Source organism: Nelumbo lutea, chromosome 1 (genome assembly GCF_056320005.1).
Source record: "Nelumbo lutea isolate HS-2025 chromosome 1, American lotus-T2T, whole genome shotgun sequence".
In the NCBI taxonomy this organism is placed as follows: domain Eukaryota; kingdom Viridiplantae; phylum Streptophyta; class Magnoliopsida; order Proteales; family Nelumbonaceae; genus Nelumbo; species Nelumbo lutea.
Window position 1 is genome coordinate 154446547 of NC_142684.1, and position 19375 is coordinate 154465921.

General features: G+C 42.1%; 2 pseudogenes across 1 annotated transcript; one reads left to right on the forward strand and one right to left on the reverse strand.

Moving 5' to 3' along the window:
• Positions 1–8485: 8485 nt before the first annotated feature.
• Positions 8486–19174, forward strand: LOC148878529 (large ribosomal subunit protein uL15x-like; annotated as a pseudogene). The gene is made up of 3 exons (XR_016102528.1): positions 8486–8618; positions 9028–9111; positions 18605–19174. The product of XR_016102528.1 is annotated as a large ribosomal subunit protein uL15x-like (transcript).
• LOC148878530 (chalcone synthase 1 pseudogene) lies at positions 17051–18313 on the reverse strand (annotated as a pseudogene).
• Positions 19175–19375: the final 201 nt, after the last annotated feature.

Below are 19375 nucleotides of genomic sequence, written 5' to 3' on the forward strand. Positions count from 1 at the left end.
ATACATCAAAATTCATATAAAATAAAATTTTAAGTTTTTTTGTTATTTTTTAAATAAATAGCTTTGGCTCAATGCACGGCCCAACCTAGCCCGAGGCTCCACGAGCCAGCCAGGCCCGTGGCATGGGCCTAGGCCGTGCCGAGCCGACCCCCCAAGTTATACCAGGGGAGGGCGGCATGGCCTGTTTTACACCTCTAATGGCATTTACATGGCAACATTTCTTCGATAAATAGAAATGATACCAAATAGATACTTAGGCTGTGTTATTTAACACCTATATGGCATTGAAATTTAATAGAAAAGTTTCAATAATTATTGGAGATTAAACTACTGTTATTTAACTTTTTAAATTTAATTTATTGTACTTATTGTATTTTTTATAATTTATTGATTATTATTCATTAGAGATTAAACTATTATTTAAGATTAAACTATTTATTATATTTTTTAGTATTTATTGTATTTTTAATGGTTATTTATTATATATTTCATTATCATCATATTTTCAATAAATGTGTATTTTTGCTATAAATTTTGAATAATTATTGGAGATTAAACTATTGTTATTTATTAGATATTAGACTATTAATTTAGCTGAAATTAGGAGTGTTCACGACCTGGTCAGGTTGGGGAGTTGGTCACCTGAAATTGATTGACAATTAATGAAAACCAGCCAACTCGGGTTGTATCAGTTTGGGTCAATTTTTTATTTGGTCAGTTGATTTGAGTTATATTTTATGATATAAAATATTTTAGACTAAGAAATATGAGAAATTTTCCACTTTCTCATATTAAAAATATATATATGAAAAATATAAAATATTAATATATCTAGGGTTAGGTTATCCAATTTTGGTCGATTTACAAATGGCCAAAGTGAAATTGATCCAATCTGGTTGGGTTGGGAAATAGTTGAACCAAAGTTGATTGAAAATACTAGAAAACTGACCAACTCAAGTTGAATTGGTCGAGTTGGTCAATTTCATCAATTTGATGAATAACCCTAGCTGAAATTAATTATTATTATTTTTATATTATAAAAAAATATTAAAAATATTATATAAAATATAAAATGATAATTAATTATTTAAAAATTTAACAATATAAAAGAATTATATATTCTTATGTGTTTCTATTATTTAGCTTTCGCTAAACAAATCACGTGCATCACACGAGTACCCACTAGTAACAAATGAAAGGACAATAACTTCATTCTAAATGGTTCAACCAAACAAAGAAGCCAATTTCTATAGCTAAAAACTCCTATTTGGCATTGACATTGCAACATTTCTCTAAAACATATAGTGTTTGATGTGCATGGCAGAAGTAGAAAAACATCATGGATGCCCTATTGAATTCAATGGAGTATGGAAATGACTAGCTCCCTGTTATGGAAATGCAGCAAAAAATCAGCTGTTCTCCATACTTTCGTAGCCTCATTTTTCATATCCAACAGTATAGCAGATCTCCTGGATTCTTCTCCCACACCAATTTAGCTGGGTAGTCCTAACGGAGACGTAGTTTCAAATCCCGTTATTACCACCTATGCTGAAAAGTTAGTGTGTATTGTGTCAAGTATTAAAAAAAAAAATCTTTTTCCACCACTCATTTCCACTTTTTTACAATCCAAACACAACCTTTATTCATTTTGAAGCAAAAGGGAGAATAAATGAAAACAACAGCTTTACTTGAACGAAGAAAAGAATGGTATAAGTTTCCAGTTTCTTCTAGTTCATATTTGGTCAGGTAATGACCTAACAAAGAATTTGCTTGCTGTTGGAAATGAGATATAAATCCTTGTTCATACAAGTTACAACTTGTATGATGAATTTTTATGGTAGAATTGATCCTTTTGTTCATACAAGTTACAAATTGTCAGATAAGAACACATACGAAACCCATTGAGGAAGGGATGAGAGAAGCACGAAAAAAGCAACACCCACGACCTGGATTGCCTCATCATGCAAAGTGGAAACTAAGGCTGTGTTTGGCATGCTACCAATTCTTTTTTATTTGTGGGTGGAGTGGGCTCAAAAATCACTCCAAGAATTGATTCCTTGGAGCTGAACAAGTAGCCTAAAATAATGCCTTAAAACTCATTCTTCAAATAATAATTCTTTGGAGCAGAACTTTAGTCAAGCATATCCTGAAAGCACAAAAAAATTAAGGGGGTATTGGTTTCGCTGATATAATGGTTGTTTTTATTTTCAAAAAACAAGCCATACAAATTAGCAAATGCCCCCCAACATTTTAAACGTAATAACCAGAAATGTACAATGAAAAATCTAAAAGTCCACAAGAAATGAATCCCTAATAATATTGGAAGTTTCTTATCAAGGTATTATTTCTCTCCCTTCTACTTTTTCTATTCCCTTTAGCCATGTTTGAAGGAAAAGGTAGGGAAAGGAAGGGAAAGATAGGGAAGCCAATACAATATTTGTAAAGGTTTCCCTGCATTTTTCTTCAAACCAAACATAGCATTAATGCAAGAAATTTTGCTCCAGCAAGAATGCGAATGAGAAAGGACTTGGCTGACATGATAATCATTGTAATTTTTTATATCCTGTGTTTGGAAAAGGTGCAAATAGAGTGTAAATGCAGGTTCAGTATAAATATGTAATCTGGCATGATAGTTTTGCTAGTGTTAGGCAAGAATGCATTTATGCATTGACAATGACAGAAAATACAATTTTGAAGACATGTTTACGTGGAAAATGAGATGTAATTTTACACGAAAAAAGAAGTAAATTCGCATTCAAAGTAGGCTTTTGTTAAAAAAAGGTATAGTATTTTATCGGGATTCCTGTTTGCATCCATTAAAACCAAAAGTTGTTTGCTAAGAAATTAAATTTGTCAATGCAAAACTAACCCAACTTTGCATTTGTATGGACAGAAATGCACTCCTTATATTTGCACTTACACTCTATTATTTCCAAATGCAACCATATAAAAAAAGCTATCAAAGAAATGGGTAAAACTATGATGCTAGAAAGTTATGATACTGGAGAGTTTTGACCAATCAAACCCCCTTGTGAATATTGATGATTATCACCTAATTGGTTGTCACTTTTATAATATTATTATTTTTTTTGACAAATTTTTTGATATTGGTTGATCTTGAGAAATACGTATTTTGAACATTCTCTTTCCCTGCATATTTCAATCTCACCCTCATTCATGTTGAAATGAGGCCTATGATAAGAATAAAGACTAATGGATCATAAGTGGGATGCAAACAGATTAGATTGGATTCTAATCAGGGAATATCCGAATATGATTTGACGGATCTCATAAACATGGATTTGAATTTGAATTTGATGAGACAGTCAGATCTTTGGATTCGATCCGATCTGATTTAAATAAATAAATAAATTATTAACAGAAATATAAAATATAACAATTTAAATAAATAAACACAAAAATGCAAGTATCTTTTCAACTATTTTGATCATATATATACATGTTTTTATAAAAAATAAATTTATAAAAATGCAATATAAATAATATATTTATAAATAAATAAATAACATATATATGTTATATATATATATATATATATATATATATATATATATCGGATGGGATAGGGGATCCGAATTCAACCCGAAGATCCGAACAGGAGAGGTCTGCATTTGACAAAACATTAACGGATCTTGGGTAGGATTCGGATCGCCTATTAGTGGGTACAGACATCACATCACTGATTTCTGTATCTTGGTTAAGGTTGCGTTTGGAAATGATGCAAATGGAGTGTAAATCCCGGTTCAGGGTAAATTTGCACTCTAGTTCACTTTTGCCTGTGTTTGGCAACATTACATTTATTCATTGACAAATAACAGACCAATGCATATTTACATTGATAATAAGATGTAAAAGTACATAAATAAATAAAAAAAGTAAATTTGCATTCAAGTGGGTTTTTGATAAAAAAAAAAAAACACATGCTTTATTGAATTCATGTTTACATCCATTACAACTAAAAGTCTGTTTTGGTAAGAAATTACATTTGTGAGTGCAAAACTAACCCAACTTTACAATTTATATGAATGATTTTATACTATATATTTGCATTTACACTTATTTGCATCGTTTATAAAGACAGCCTAAATGATTATTTTACGGGTTCAATAGGTCAACTAGCCAATTAACCAGTAAAACCACGACCCAATGAGCATCCCGATTTCCTGTCTGGTCTGAATTTGACATCTTCATAGGATAGGAAACTCCAGGTTTCCAACACAATGTGGGTTGTAAATGTGACCTATGTGAGAAGGTGGAATGAATGGTACTTCTGTTCAGAGAATGAATGTGAAATTGCCCGCGTGCGGTCTGGTTTGGTTTGCCTTGTGGAATTAGGTTATCCCCTTCAGCACCTGATCAATGCATTAATTCTCTTTGTCTGTTGATTGTTAATCTAAACAATAAGCAAGTAGGGCAAGAATTCTTGAAATGGTTTTCTTTTGGTTTCTTACTATAAATATATTTTTATAAATTTGTTATATTATTTATTTTTATAAAAAATATTTATATATGATAAAAATAATTAAAAAATATATTTATATTTTTGTTTTATTTTATTTAAATTAGTATATTTTATTTTCTTTTAATAATTTATTAATTTTTAAAGAAAACAGATCAGATCAGATCAGATTAGATCCTAAAACCCAACTTACTGATAGGATTTGAATTCAAATTGAAATTTGAATATATCCTAATTCAGATCAGATCCTATCCATTTGCATCCCTAATTGAAAGACAATGTCTCAATATGGCATGGTCAGTTTCAGAAAATTGTTCAATGTACTCCCTCAAATCTTTCGCATTCCAACTGAATATGGTTCTCTCTTGAGTCGGGCAGATTATTATTTATTTTGTGATGGGAGTATTGGTAGTTCGATTAAGTGTTTATCCTAATAGGCACTTATCAGTATTTGGTGAAAAAGTGTTTCTTTGAAACAGGGTAGTATAGTTATTTTAAAAATTTTGTGGCATACCAAGATGGACCAGAAATGTAATAGGCATTTTTTTTTAAAGTGATAAAAAAAAAAGAATTTTAAGCTTATTCAAATGGCCTAAAATAAGGGGGCGTTTGACAAATCTTTCAACAAAAGATCTTCTAGTGATCTACAAAGTCCAAAGATGTTTGGTTGCAGTAATTGTAACAGATATTATAGAAAGCTAGGAAGACATGAAGATGGTTTGGCAAAGTCCACAACAGCGATGAATAAACATGTGCTTAATACACATGTGAAATATCAAGTGTGAGACATAATAATACATTCAAATATGCAAATACTATTTTGGGTCCCACTTATATAATTATTTATACAAAATATTAAAATGGATCCTTTAATGCATTCACCATAACAAGAAAAATCAATGTAGGCCCCACTCTCATCTTTGGCTTACACATACATCACCTGCTTGGCCCCACTCATGTGTTTACGTATACAAAATATTGAAGTGGGACCCACTCATGCATTTGCCTATACAAATAAAACAATGTGGGCCCCACTCTCATTTTGGGCCAGCACATATATTATCTATTGGCCCATGACTGTTATAGTGTTCAATATCCTGTTTAGTATAAAATTGTAAATGGATTTTTTTCAACCATGGATGTTACAGTGTTCAATATCCTCTTTAGTATGAAATAATTCAAAGAATAACCATCAGATGTTCCAAGATAATTTATGATAGCAATTCTAGCAGATAACAAAAAAATTAGAGAATTAATAGTTGTGTGTAACAGAAATAATTTTCCAATAAATAGCTCATCTTCATCAACGGAAAAGAGGAATAAGTATTATAATTTGGCAATTGGGAAAAGTCAGAAATGAATTGAGGCAATTTTGTGATATGCCCACAAGGAGGTTCTTTCTTAGCTCTAGACCAGCTAGAACTAGCAAATCAGTGAAAGAATCTACACTGCATTGAGTTTCAAAAAAAACCATCGTCCCGCCTTCACAGTAATAGTAATTAATATGATATCATAAGTATTTTTAATAATTCCCCTCTCTCTCTGTCCCCATTAATGGTTCACGTTAGCAAACAACCCTTTGATTTGATCTTGGGAGGGAGTTTGACCATAGAAGGGAAAATTCAATTCCAAGACATTGAAGCAATTTAATAAACAGGGGAAGTAAACAATAGAAATTTCAATTAAAACAAAGAAAGCATATAGGTTTTAATAAATTGAACGGAAATTCTTCAAATTTAAGCGCTCTTAATTATAAGCACTCGGGCTAGTCGTCTCTGATCTCTCAACTCATCCTTGAAAAACACACAACAATTTTGATGAAACAAGCCTCCCCGCAGTTGAATTCATATTGGTATCAGCAGATCATCCAAAGACAAGAAAACCCAGAAGGGAACGAGAAGTAGAAGCGAAGGTAAGCAAATTGGATATTAAACAGAGAGGCGAAGAGATACCTAGAAGGAAACCAAGATAGGAAAAGAAGAACTTAAAACCAGGGAAATTATGAAAAAAATTAAATCCCAGATCATATAAATAGCGAAAGAATCAAAAGACGAAAGCCAGATGGCAGATGAATAAAGAAAAGGATGAACAGAAGAGAAAAAGCAATAGAACTAAAACTAGGTTGAGAACTGAAAAGAGGATCAACTGAACAGAAAAATAGACCAAGCTCAACCCTCCCCAAAATTAAACAAATAAATAAAGCAGACCCATGTGGAAAATCAAAGTAAAGAAATAGAAGGCGTACAAGGTAAACCCTGTTGAGTGAAAAAGGAAAAATATTTGCAGGTTTGAAAACAAAAAGCCTTCACCGGGAGAGGAGCTGTAGTTTTTGTCCACATTGATTTATCACCATCACCTGCGTTGATTCATTAATTACTATTTATGTCCCTTCGAAATCTTTAGATGCGGTTTGGGAGACCCAGAATTTTTAATAATCAATTGTAGGAGAAATAACTCTTCAATAAACAGTAATATAGGATTTGAGGAAATTTTGTGATATATCGGCAAGGAGGTTCTTGCTTAGCTCTAGACTAGCTAGAGCTAGCAAATCAGTGAAAGAATCTTCACTGCATTGAGTTTCTAAAAAAAAACCATCGTCCCTCCTTTGCAGTGATGGTAATTAATAATCCCTCTCACCCTCTGTCCCCATTGTTCACATTAGAAGAAGAAGAAAAAAAAGAAAAAGAAAAAGAAAGCAAAAAAAGAATATGAAGAAGAAAGGAGGAGGAAAATACTTTCTACAAAGGAGGGTTTTACACGCACATTGAGGAATGGGTGGTTTTGTTCGAAGAACCCCAATTATTTTCTCAATCCTGCGCTTCTTGGCACACGTATGATCAAGCTTAGAAGGCCCGAAATTTGTATAAGCTTGAGTTGAAGCTTTGGGGATTTTTGGGCTTGCACAAGCTTTTTGAACTGGCCATCTTCTTGGCTTTTTGTCTACTTTTTCCAAACGGAAAAAGCTAAAAAATTGGGCTTTCAGGCTTTGAGAAGCCTAGAAGACACCATTGAAAGACTTGTCAAACGCAGCGGAAGTGTTTGAAAATAAACACTCCCAAACAGGGCTTAGGTTGCATTTGACATTCCTTATTTTAAGGATTTATCTCCTTTTTACAGTTAAAAATTTATTTTTCATAAGGGCATTTTAACTAGAAAGGGGGGATAAATCCTTGAAATAGGGAACGGCAAATTCAGCATTACAGGAAGGGAATTGAGGGCAATTTGTCAAATACTTGTGTTTTTTCTTTTTTTTTTTTTTTTCTGAAAACTTAAAAATCAAGAAACTTATGCAGTATGGCTTGATAATCCTTCAAACCGGTTGAAGGGAGTTTGGATTGTTATTTACAGAATGCGCCTCACACTGACCTCAGCCTGTTCTGACCACACATCGGGTGGTAGGGGTGAGCACATTTCGGTTAAAATTAAAAAACTGAACCGATATTTTGGTTTCAGTTGAATTGGTTCGGCTTATTCGGTTGTTCGGTCGGTTTCGATTTTTTATTTGGTTTTTATACTTTTCGATTTTCGGTTTCGGTTTCGGTTATATCGTATTTGTTAAATCGAAATTATATATTATTTACATATTACTTATATTAATATTTAATAAATTAATAAATAATAAATATCAGTAATTAAGTATACATCGAATTTCGAAGATCCGAGACAAATTTGGCTACATGCCAAATTTCCTAATAAGGCAATAACGTGAAAGACTCATACTTTCTTCTTACTCATGAAAACAATGCAAAACAAATCAGGAGTACAGGACTCTTCGTCTTCTTCCGCACTCCACCACCGCACCACATTCCTACCTCACCTCGTGCCTCCAGGCTCCAGTCTCTCCTGAGTCGAAAACAGTGCAAAACAAATCACTGAATCAGGAGTTCAGGTCCTTCAGGACTCTTCGTCTTCTTCCGCACTCCACCACCGCACCACACTCCTACCTCGTACCTCCAGTCTCTCCTGAGTCCTAACGTCCACAATTGGTCTCGGTCCACACAGTGACACAGAGTCCGTTGGCTCCGCCTCGCCGCTCCGCAGTTCGGTTACAGAGTTCACACAGTCACAGTTACAGAGTGCACACAGTTCGGCAGTTCACCAGTAGCCTAGTTCAATTCTTCCTCTTCACCGGCGCCAGGTAACTACGAAACCTTCTTCTTCTTCTCCGTCGAGTCTCGACTTCTGCAACACCAACACACAGATGAATACCTTGAGTCCTGAGCCATTTCTCATCTCAGATTGCGGCTGCCACTTGGCTCGGTCTTCTTCTGCAAAACAAAGCATCCATAGTTTGTGAGAGAGGATGCCGCCCTCATGTGTTCCATACACATGAATCCCACAGTCACAAGCAGTGCTCGCAGCAGATCCGTTGTTTCAGTCATAGAAAACACAGATCCGTTGCTAAATTGGTTTAATCGAAAAACCAAATTAACCTAAAAAAAATTGGTTCGGTTTATTAGATTTAACCTAACTTTGGTTTTGGTTCGATTTCTATCATTCACAGTTCAGTTTTTAAACCAAACAAACCGTTTGTTCACCCCTATCAGGTGTGATGAAGGAAGATTTGGCCCAGCCTCGTAATTACGTAACACGTGGCAAGGGCAACAGCTCGGCACAACAGCGCACCCAAGGTGCGAGTACCAAAGGGAGGAACCAGTGGTCCAAACTCCCTACCAGCGGTCCGAACTCCCTACTACGAGCCCAAACTCTCTACAAGGAGCACGAACTCTCCCTTAGCCCCGAACCAAACACAAAGGGCAATAACCCGAACTGGCCTGCCCCATGGTAGTTCGAGACACACCTCTATCCGAACTCAAGACTTCACCTCGCTCACCACTCCAGCACTTCGCCTCCAGGACGCCGAATTGAATAACCGTACCATGCCTGACACCGAGGAAGTTCGTATCCAAGGGCGGCGCACCTGACTGACTTGGGATTTGACGCTTGATAGCCGCACTTCAAACGACCACTTGCTACCACCACCTGCCACCGCCATCTCCAGTTACAGAGACGGCTCCGACAAGGAGCAGTGGCGGTTCTATCCAAGCAGAGGGGATGACACCCGAACTGGCAGAGCACAGAAGTAATCATACCCAACCTGACAGAAGTCTCGGAGTGAGTGCGTGAAGTGGTTATAAAAGGCTCCCTACCCCCCAAGAACAAGGTATGTGAACTTTGCCCCATCTGGTTTTATCTTGCATTTGAGAGAATACTAACTTGAGCTTCGGAGTAATCTCACCGGGTTCCCCCCGGAGTTCCTTCATCTTCTCCGTTTCAGGTTCTCTGTAGCTCCGTTCAGAGGCAAGGCCATTGATAGCTAGGACCGGCCGGATTGCGCACCATCAATTGGCGCCATCTGTGGGAACGCTACTAAAAGCCTCCTCTAAAACTCTCATAACCTCCTCTCCTTCCAAAAAATCCAACACCCATGGCTTCTTCCAGCAATGCCGGACGTGGCACAGAAACGAACACCACCAGGGAACAACTCCAAGTCCCTGTGGTGTGCATCAGACAGTTCACCATCCCCCTTCTAGTGGATGGGATCCCCAGCTTGAATGCGCCACAAGCAGTGGCGCCCCTAAACCTTCCTGCCCTGAACATCCCTCTTCCACTCCCTATCGAAACAACTTTTGCTAAACCAACTGCTGTCCCACTGGCGACCCGCCAGAACCAGTTGGACGACCTAATGCAATGCATGCGGGCAATCCAAGCCCAAATGCAACAATTCCAACAACATCAACTCCAGCAGCACCAAGTACTACACCACCTCTCTCAACACCATTATCAGCAGCAGTTCCCTCAGCTACCCCAAAACCAATCACTACTTTCCCTGAGCTCAGAGGTAAGGAAGAGACGAGCTCGGACGAGGTAAAAGCTGCCCTAATTCTCTCAGTTCCTTCCCCCTCGCATCAGAACTCCTGGTAGTCTCCATGCCCAGAGACTTCAAGATCCCACCTTTGGACAAGTATGATGGGTCCTTTGACCCCAACGACCACGTCGATGCTTTCTAGTCCCAAATGCACCTCGCTAGGGCCAGTGAATCATGCATGTGTGTGGCCTTCACCACCACCTTCAGGGGGTGGCTTGCACCTGGTACAGGAACCTATCCCCCGAGTCAATAAGAAGCTGGACCTAGTTCGTGCATGTCTTCACCGCACACTTTGTTACCAGCAAGCGATGCGCCAGAACCGAGGAAAGCATCTTCGGGGTAGTCAAGAGGGAAGGAGAACCCATCCGGGGCTACATCAAGCGGTTCAATGAAGCATGCTTGTAGATACCGCGATTAGACCCTACACTACAACTCGCGGCGGCCAAGAGAGGGGTAACGCACAAGGAATTCAAATGGCACATGGTAGCCAACCAGCCCGCAACCGTGGCCGAATTCTTCAAACTTGCGGACAAGTTCATGATAACAAAGGAAGAAATCAACAAAAGAACTGAAGGCGGGGTCGAGAAAAGAAAAAGAGAAGGTGAGCCATCCAACCCAGGTGACAGAAGAAACCCGGCCCGGGAAGCAATGCCAAGCCAGCCGTCCCGATCTCCCTTAGCAATTCGGATGGATTACATGCCGTTAAACACAAGGCGGACCGAGATCTTGATGACGATCAAAGATGCCCCATACGTAAAGTGGCCACCTCGCCTAAAGAGTAATCCAAACGAGAGAAATAAAAATTTGTATTGTAGTTTTCATAGAGATCACGGTCATAGTACCGAACAGTGTAATAATCTTTGGGATGAGATAGAGGGACTCATCCGTCGCGGATACTTGAGAAATTTTGTACAGCATAATGATAATAATAAAAGGCAGGTCGGCAAAGGGAACACGGAAAAGATGCCCCTGAATCCAGCAGCAGACCGTCCAAAGCGTTGCAGCGACAGTCTCTAGAAGAGAGGCCTGTTCGGGGAACCATCCATGTGATAGTGGGAGGTTCGGCGATAGCAGGGTGTACTTCGGCAGCAGCATGGACGTCAGTTCGTGAGGCAGCCCGAGAAGAACAGAACCCTCCAAAGAGGCCGAAGACAGAAGAACCGATCTTCTTCATGGAAGACGATGCGCGAGGTGTCCACTACCCCCACGATGACACGCTTGTCATAAAGCTAAGGATCAACGACTTCGAAGTCAGGCGCGTACTTGTGGATTCAGGTAGTTCGGCGGACATCCTCTTCAAATCGGCATTTCACCAGCTACAGTTGCAGAGAAGCGAGTTGAAACCCGCAAACACTCCCCTGGTGGGCTTCAGTGGAGAGGAAGTCAGGCCCCTCGGGAAGATAACAGTACCAGTGGAAGTCGGCACATGGCCTTGCGCGGTTAGACTCAACCATGATTTCCTGGTGGTTGCGACCCCCTCCCCATACAATGCCATAATAGGGCGGCCAATTACACATGTTTTGCGAGCAGTAGTCTCCACCTACTATCTGCCAATGAAGTTCCCCACAGACTTCTGTGTGGGGGTAGCGTAAGGTGACCATCTTGAGTCCCTTAAGTGTTATGTTGCCGTCTTGAAGGGAAAAACCAAGGCAGCCGACGACCTCAAACTGGAGCGGCCTACGGAGCAGGGTGAGGAACGAGCTTCGTCCACAAAAGAAACAGTCGCAATCCTGACCTCAGCTATAGATCCGGCTCGAACGCTACAGATCGGTGCTTCCATCAAGGAGCCTCTACGAACCGAACTGGTGAGTTTCTTTCTTCAAAATTTAGATATTTTTGCATGGTCCGCGACCGATATGCCCGATATTGACCCTGGCCTTATAACTCACAAACTTAACACTGATCCTGTAGTTAGACCCATTAGACAAAAGAAACGCAACTTAGCCCCGGAGCGCTGGAGAGCGGTCAACGAGGAGGTCGAAAAGCTCCTCGTAGTGGACTTCATAAGGGAAGTTCATTACCCGAGCTGGGTAGCCAACCCAGTACTGGTGAAAAAGGCAAACGGCAAGTGGCGCATGTGCGTCAACTACACCGACTTGAACCGAGCTTGCCCAAAAGACTGCTTCCCCCTCCTCAGAATCGACCGCCTAGTGGACGCGACCTCGGGACATGAGTTGCTAAGCTTCTTGGACGCCTACTCATGCTACAACCAAATCAGGATGGACCAATCCGATGAGGAAAAAACCAGCTTCATAATCGAGTTTGACCTATACTGCTACAAGGTCATGCCCTTCGAACTGAAGAATGCAGGGGGGACTTTCCAAAGACTTGTAAATAAGATGTTTCGGCCCTTAATTGGCACGAGCAGCTGCCTCAGCAGCTCGGGAAGTCACCTCGGCAGCACGGAAAGCCTCTTCGGTAGCTCACGCTTGCCTCGAGCTCCTCTCCACCTGGGCCGACAAGGCATGGATAGAAGAGTTCACCTACCAAAAGAAAAGAACAATTGATTAAGAGAACGATAGCAAGAGGGATAAAAACAAAGAAGCCTGACAAGAAACCTGACTCACCACCATAGCATGAGTAGCAGCACGACAGGCGACCTGGTTCAAAGGAAGATCGGTCCATGCCGCGATCTCCTCGGGGAAGGTGGCCTCCCTACTCTTCTGAAGAGCATAGTTCGGCGACAGCATGCTCCTGAATTCCCCTTGGGCTCCCGAGCCTGAGGGCCCAACTCGCGTATAAGCGGACCCAGAGTAAGCAGGAGCTCCCGTGTGAGTAGTCTCGGCATAAGGGGCCCCTGCCGCTTCTTGCATTGGAGGAGCCACCTCGGGCTCCCTGGGCGGATCCTCTAACGGGTAGTCTGGTACCTGAGGCTCCGCATCCTGGGGCAGCTCGGCACGAGTTCGCTTGGAGAATCGCTTCCTCCTCTTCATGCCTTGAAACAGGTGCCCACCGCGTGTCCTTTCTAAGTCCATCACACCTGCAAAAAAAGAGTTCGACATCAGAAAAAAATGAAAGAACAAAGCAAAAGAAGAAACCTCTGAGCAAGGAACCTACCCGAACTCAGGCCGGCCGCAATGAGCTTGGCCTCCATCAGATACTGATGGCATTTTAGCCCTAGTCGTGCCCATTGTCGGAGGCCCTTCACCGTCTCTTTATCAAGCATAACACCGGAGTCAGAGACGGCCATCCCCCACCTGGTCTGAAATGGCCACCCTAGTACACTTCGCACACCGAAGTAGTCCCGCTTCCACATCGGGACCTTGTTGGGAAGTTCATGCAAGAGCTTAAAACCCGGGCAAGGAGACAGGTAATACGCCTGCCTACGCCCGGGAAGGGGACCCGCTTGTTTCTTAAGCATTAAAATAGAAGAAAATTTCTCTAAGTTTAAAGGAAAGCCCTATTCACAAAACAGGGAGATTGTCCCCACCAAGTATGAATAGAGTTCGGGTGAAGCTGGCCAATAGTAACGCCGAAGTGATTCATGACCTTGACAAGAAGGGGGTGGAAAGCTAGTCACAGCCCCGCAGCGAGCTGCTCCCGGAATATCACGCTCTTCAGGACCGTGTTCCCAAGGAAAGCTACCCGAAGGTATGAAGTAGGCGTACTCCCCAGGCAAGTTGTAATAGGTAATAAGGGATTGGAGCCCCTCAAGCATCATGGTCGAAGGACCAAACCTGTTTAACATCCGACCTCGACGAGAGGTAGACGCCAAACTGCCTGAAGCGGCTTGGCCTATGGGTTCAAACTCTTGCTCAAGTTCTACCTCAGGTTCGCTAAGGCCGTCGAGGGATGCAACTCGGTTTGTAGAACTTGCATCAGACCCACTTGAAGAATCGTCTGATCTATTCGAGCTAGACATCGAGGAGAAAAGATGGATTCCAGGAAAGTGCTCACCTAGAAAAAGGTTTGAAGAGACTACGGGAACTGGAACATGAGCAAAAAACTTGAAGGCAAACTAAAAGCCTGGACACGAACTAAAAGCCTTGACGTGAGCTCAAGAAGCAAAGCGCAGAAGTGACAAAGCGACTAGGGTCCCCCACTATTTATACCCACAGTGACCGAGAACCAACACTGCAGATCAAAGCCAATCGGACGGCCCGTAGTCGCACTGACCGCACGTCCCCTGAGACCGAGACGTGATTGGTGCACGTCTTCCTAAAATTGACAGAATGCCAGTACACGTCTTTCTAAAACTGACAGAATGCCAACGCACGTCTCCTCGCATTAAAAACGGTAGCAGCACATTTTTTCAAATTCGAAAAGACTCGTTGTCACGTCTCCCAGTGGTGCGCTTTTTTGAAATTTAAAATAAGCGTGCACCACCATGTCTGTCAGCATTTGTAGGCAGGTCAGCGTGTTTCCTATCTTTTGGGCGCTCGAGAAACCAAAGAACCCTGGCAACGCACCTCGCGCTATCAAAATTCAAAGTACGGGACAAATCCACCTGCCACCTCACGAACTCCCCGTGACAGGGCAAGACCCTTAGCACGAGGAGTGAGGGTAATTGATGAAGGAAGATTTGGCCCGACCTCGTAATTACCAACATGCGGTCCGAACTCCCTACCAGCGGTCCGAACTCCCTACCAGTAGTCTGAACTCCCTACTAGGAGCCCGAACTCCCTACAAGGAGCCTGAACTCTCCCTTAGGCCCTGAGCCAAACACAAAGGGCAATAACCCGAACTGGCCTGCCCCATGGTAGTTCGGGACACACCTCTATCCGAACTCAAGACTTCACCTCGCTCATCACTCCAGCACTTCGCTTCCAGGATGCCAAACTGAACAACCGTACCATGCCTGACACCGAGGAAGTTCATATCTAGGGGTGGCGCACCTGACTGACTTGGGATCTGACGCTTGACAGCTGCACTTCAAACAGCCACCTGCTACCGCCACCTGCCACCGCCATCTCCAGTTACAGAGACGGCTCCAACAAGGAGCAATGACGGTTCTGTCCCAGCAGAGGGGATGACACCTGAACTAGCAGAGCATAGAAGTAATCATACCCGACCTAACAGAAACCTCAGAGTGAGTGTGCGAAGTGGTTATAAAAGGCTCCCTACCCCCCAAGAACAATGTATGTGAACTTTACTCCATCTGGTTTTATCTTGCCTTTGAGAGAATACTAACTTGAGCTTCGGAGTAATCTCACCGGATTCCCCCCGAAGTTCCTTCATCTTCTCCGTTTCAGGTTCTCTGTAGCTCCGTTCAGAGGCAAGGCCGTTGACAGCTAGGACCGGCTGGATTGTGCACCATCAGCGTGGAATGTGACTGTAAGATTGATGTGAGGCACGCTCTGTGAGAAGCAGATTCCAATTCGGTTGGAGGACTCTTTATATATCTTTTTTTGGTAGTTTAATAGAATATAGCCAAGAAGAAGAAGACAGAGGCCGTCTACCTAAGGTTGTCGATGGGCTCCAAAAAAATCCAAACCCATTATTTTGGATTCGTATTTCCAATGCACGCCCTGTGGGCATACCCACATGGGCTATTAAATTGGTGGCAATATGATTGGTTTCCACTGAGGTTCAAAATATCGATACGTCCGATATGCCGATAGGGGTTTATTGAGTGAATCGATACACATTTTGGAGCCCTTTTTTATTTTTTTTTCACAACCGATTCAGGGGGCCTGTTTGGGTCTCCTCTACCCCTTGAACCGGTCAGACCTTCGATACACCCACTGTAGGGGCATATCGGAGGGGTTCTGAAACGATACATATCAGCCAATATGGGCTGATACGAGTCGATACTTTGAACCTTAGTTTCCACATATCCACTAGGACCGCTACAACCGAGTTCAAATCAGTCTCCCACAACGTCCCACAGCACATCCCTGCTGTGTATTAGAAACATCTCCTGATGATATACCAGAAATGATGATGTCATCATTGGGAGATGTTCTCAATACACGGCGAGGATATACTGTGGGACGTTGTGGGGGGCTGATTTGATCTCGCTAGAACCAGCCTGAATTTGTACCAACTGAGCCACCATAAGTTCTGCATTTCCATGTTAAAACTTGAATCTAATAATTAATAATCGCATCAGGTGTGGATTTGGTCATGGTTAGTGTGGGATTATGAATTTATTAGGAGTCATTGGTAGGGGTGATCATGGGCTGCTGGGCCTGGGCTTATATATATAAGCCGGACTGGGCTTGAAATATTAGGCCCAGGCCAGGCTGAGCACAGAACTAGGCCCTAGCCCAGAACTGGGGCCGGCTGAAATGGTCACCCTTAGTCATAGCTCATAGGTGTGATATGGTAAGTATCCACTTAATCCTTGTTATTTGCCATGAAAATAGCGCGGTCAGTGGCCATTGCCCGTTGTGTGGAAGTGGTCTATATGTAGTTGTCAAATTAACAAAGAGCATTTACAGTTTACTCGCTTCTGGTCACGACTCATTCAGCCAGAGGTACATTAGTGGCTCAATGCCCCATCTCCTGGTGGAGGATTTCTTGAAGCTTTTCCCTAGATTTCAGACCCATTTGAGCCTTCAGTTTCTCACTAATTGGGTTATCAAGTACAAATTAAACCACTCAAGACCGGTTAATGAGTTTAATTTACTTCTTGCGAGTCAACTGAGAAACATAGGCCTTCAATCCACTCTCACATACAGAAGCCAGAGAGTAAGTGACCCCGGCTACAAGCTCTAAGCCTCTAATGCAGGTAAATCAATTGGATCAGGTTGTAATAATATAAATCATTGATAGTATATATCGTCTATAAATAAATTCCATACAAATACAAAGAAACAAAACCAAACATCAGCAATCCCACATCTCATTTCACTTTGAGAGGGGGTTAATTAAAAGAGAAGAAAGAAACAAGCAAGCAAATTCTCATTCCATTAATTATTAGAGGGAATTAGTCTCCCTCGATCCCTCTAAACAGCCACGCTGTGATTGTGAAGCACCACAGTCTCAACGGTGAGCTAGCCCTGGTCCGAACCCAAACAAACAACACACCCCACTCGAGCCCCTCTCCTGTCGTCTTGAACCCGACCACGATCGACTTCTTACGCATCTCGTCCAATATGAAGAGCACACAAGCACTCGCCATATTACCAAAACTCCTTCAGAATGTGTCTTGTGGCGCGCAGAGCTTCTTCGCTTCCACCTGGTCTAGGATAGCTGGGTCGCAGGGGTGGGCAACCCAGAAAATCGAGTTCCAGTCGGAGATGCCAAGAGGCTGCTGGAATGCCTAACTCGAGGCTCTTCTCAATGTTCTCCGAGATGAGCTTGGGGACGTCCTTGAGTAGGTGGAAGGTGAGACCCACCTCTCTCTCAGGTGCCCATCGATTGCGCCATCACTGTCCGGAAGATTTGTTTGAGCAGCCGAGACCAACTCGAACAGGGGCTTCTCAACACCGGGCACTGGGTCTGCCCCAACTATAACCGCGGCCGCACCATCTCCGAAGAGCGCCTGGCCGACAAGACTGTCAAGGTGAGTGTCACTTGGGCCACGGAAGGTCAGTACAGTGATCTCCGAGCAGACCATGTACAATTAGGGCACGCGCTCCTTTGTTGTTCTATGCGAGGTCCTTGGCCAGCCGAAGCACCGTGCCTCCGGCGAAGCATCCTTGCTGGTACATCACGAGTCTCTTGACGGAGGGGCGGAGGCCCAGGAGCTTTGTGAGCCGGTAGTCGGCTCCCGGCATGTCACCGCCACTGGTGGTGCAGAAGACAAGGTGGGGGAACTTGGACTTGGCCTGGCACCACTCCTTTATGGCCTTCACGCGCGGTTGTCTCTTTTCCCAGCTTCGGCACCTCAACCACCGCCATATCCTGTCTAGCATCCAGCGAGGGCGCCATGTAGGCACATAAATTGGGGTTCTCCAAGATCTCTTCTGTCAAGTGCATGTAGCGTTTCTTGATCATTGACTTCTCGCCTGTAATCTTAGATAACAACAAGGAGCTAGTCCTAAAGAGAACTCATGCCATGATGATCATATAAATATATGGGGTAAAATACAAAAATCTCTCCTAATGATCCTGACAATCATAAAACCTCCCCTTAACAAAAATCTCCCTAAATTTTTGAAAATTTTGACAAAAACTCCCTTTCGTCAACGATAAAACGTTAAACTGATAATGGAAAATTTTTTTCCAACTGCCTATTTTACCCTTTGCATCTATTTTTACTAAAATACCCCTATCGACATATTATCATCTCTAAACTCACGAGAGCTTTAATTTCCGTCGCTGAACTGATTTCTAACTCTGCATTATACTATGGGAATCGTATCCAGGAGGTTTCTGGTGTGAGAGAGAAATGATGACCCGCTTCAAGAAGAACAGAAAGAGGATAAGGCACGTCAGCGCAGGGCATGGCCAAATTGGGAAGCACCGTAAGCACTCAGGAGGTCGTGGCAACGCTGGAGGCATGCATCATCAACAGATCCTCTTCAACAAATACCATCTTGGTTACTTCGGTAAGGTGGGTACGCGTTACTCCCATAAGCTTCGCAACAAGTTCTATTGCCCCATCGTCAACATCAACAAGCTCTGGTTTATGATCCCTAGTCTTAAGATGTCAAGGAGAAGGCCTCCGCCAATAGCGTTCCCCACATCGATGTTACCCATAGTTCGGTTTCTCAGCCCATTGTCGTGAAGACCAAGCTCATACCCAAGATTGCGGAGGAAGAAGATCAAGGAGGCCGGTGGTGCCGTCGTGCTCACCGCTTAGATTTACTAATGTATGGTGACCGGAACCGCTACTCTTTTTAATTTCTTTCTCATTTTATTAGGTTTTAAATTTTGGATATTGAAATTTAAGTGAAATGACTATCATAATATTAATTGAGTACTTGGTTTCTCCATTTGACTGATGATCTATACATAAGAACTTCTTCAAAAAAAGAAGAGTTCTCAGAGTCACTGGCAAGGGTCATACAAGCTCTGACCATGGGAATTTTGCGAGGTTATCATTTTGAAGCATGGGTGACAATCTTTTCGCTACAGCCAGGTCGACTTTTGCTTCTCTGTTGTCGTTGGTAGTTTTGCTAGGAGCTTGCTCTTGG